The sequence below is a fragment of the Notamacropus eugenii genome, chromosome X, assembly GCF_028372415.1.
Source record: "Notamacropus eugenii isolate mMacEug1 chromosome X, mMacEug1.pri_v2, whole genome shotgun sequence".
NCBI classification, from domain to species: Eukaryota; Metazoa; Chordata; class Mammalia; order Diprotodontia; family Macropodidae; genus Notamacropus; species Notamacropus eugenii.
The window spans coordinates 84,101,540-84,103,629 of record NC_092879.1 but is presented as its reverse complement, the minus strand read 5'-3'; the positions used below and the strand labels follow the sequence as shown (position 1 = coordinate 84,103,629).

The 2,090-nt window shown below is 55.5% G+C and overlaps 1 pseudogene; it reads right to left on the bottom strand.

Moving 5' to 3' along the window:
• Positions 1 to 981: 981 nt before the first annotated feature.
• Positions 982 to 1,845, bottom strand: LOC140516368 (gamma-soluble NSF attachment protein pseudogene; annotated as a pseudogene).
• Positions 1,846 to 2,090: the final 245 nt, after the last annotated feature.

Genomic DNA, 2,090 nt, shown 5'->3' with positions numbered 1-2,090 from the left:
TCTGTAGAACCTTCCTCAGTGTGGCTCCAATTAACTTTTGGTAATTTAAATACTGTTGAATAATTTTGAAAAAGGAAATGTGTACAGGGAGATGAGCAGGACAGGGATGGGTCTGAAAGATGCTACAGATTCCTCCTGCACAAGGCACTTCTGTCCCCTCTGGGCTAGGTTAGGCAAAGCTTGCCTTACCATGTCAGAGGGGTTCCATGCCTCCCTGGTCACATGCCTTTCTCTCTTGTCTGGTCCCATTTCCTCACCACCTTCGTTTCATTTCTTCATTGTATTTGGAATCAGAAGACCCAGAGGGCCCATCCTGCCTGTCCCTGTTCCCTGTGGCCTGTCACCAGTGGGTTCCTGAGCAAGTTAACTTCTTTGGGCCCCAGGGCTACCTCCTATGTAAAACCAGGGGATTGGACTGGGTGGAACTGCTCAAGTCCCATACAGGTGGACAACTGATCCTGTTCCTGATCCCACACCTGAGCCTCAAGCTCAAGCTGATTGAATGCAGCTCATTTTGATTTTCCAGGGAAAAGGTTAAGTCATTTGGAGCCTTCAAGGTCTGTGCAGTATGTCTTAGAAGGGTAACCATGGGGAAGGCATGAAGAAAGTCTCAGAAGTTTTAGGTATTTTCTAGTCTCATCCTGAGGAGTTTGGGCAGTCAAATGTCTATGAATGTAGGATGTATGTCCTGAGGATCATGGGGAAACGAGAGGAAGTGGGGTGGGAAAGCAGAGAGTAACCTAATTGATGGTTTTCTATATTGAACCATGGGGGGAGGAGTATATCTTCTCTGCAACGATGAGACGGAAGGGGTCATTGGGAAGGGGGAGGAATCCAAAGGCTTCCTTGCACGTTTGAAGTAAAGAAGCTGAGAACAGGTATGATGCGACAAAGCACACACACACAGACACACAAACACACACACACACAGGATAGGTATAACAGAACTTTTATTTTTTTAACTAATTGGCTTTAATGAATTCATTGTTCTAGGAAGGACAGGTTCTCGACGGTAAGCATCTTCAGCATCGTGGTCATCTCCCTGTACACCTCGTCCAGGTACTGGACGACAGGAGAGCTGCACACCTCGTCCACCCCTTCTTGGTCCTGGTCTTCATAACAGTTCAGCAAAGCTACCATGGCCACGTACTCGTCGCTGAACTGGAAGGTCGGAAAATTGACACAGCAGTCTTGCAGGCACTGGGAGGCAGCAGAAAAATCCCGGCCACACAGGTGGGCTAGACACTGCGCCAGGGCTCTCTGGTGGCACATGGTGAAGCCCTCCACCTTGGCATACAAGTGCTTCTCCTGGCTGAGGGAGATCGCAGCGTCCCCGTAGCGCTGGAGCCGCACCAGAAGCTTGGAAGCTCGGCTGCTGAAGTCCAGGGCCGGCAGCAAGTGCTCGTCCGCCTCAAAGAGCTGGGATGCCCGCTGGTAGAGGGGCACCACCTGGTGCGGGATCTGGCTCTCCAGCAGCTGGCTGAAGCGCCTCAAGGTGCAGGCTGCGACGTCTGCCGCTCCACGCTCCAGGGACAACGAGACAGCCCGCTTCACCGCCTGGGCGGCCTCGCCCAGCTGCTCGGACTGGCTCAGGTACAGGCTGGCTCGCTCGTAGGCCATGGCGGCACGGAGGGGCACCCGGTTTTGCTCGTGGGCCTCAGCCTCCTTGAACAAGGCTCCCGCGGCCTCCTTCAGCTGGTGAGCGCTGCTGAAGGCTAAGGCGGCCTTGGCGAACTCTCTCGCAGCCTTCCCGTAGTCCGGCCTCCATCGGAACAGCCCGAGGCGCGTGTATTGGGTGCCCTTGGCCAGGCACCGCAGGGCTTCCCTGGATTTCTCTTCCTCCATGGCCGGGGCGGACCAGGATCACCCGAAAACGGCGTGGAGACGGGCAGAGGGAGAGCCGTTGCCCACCTTCGCAACGGAACCCAACGGAGTGTGGGGCTGAGCGTTGGGGGGGAGGGCCGCCAATGGAACATCCCAGGGATTGCAGAAGAACCCTGCGGGAGGTCCCCGGAGTCAGAGCCACGGTGGAGCTGGGGCCGGGGTGACAGGGCCTCCCGAGTCCGTGCAGAGGAAGAAGGACCTCTCGC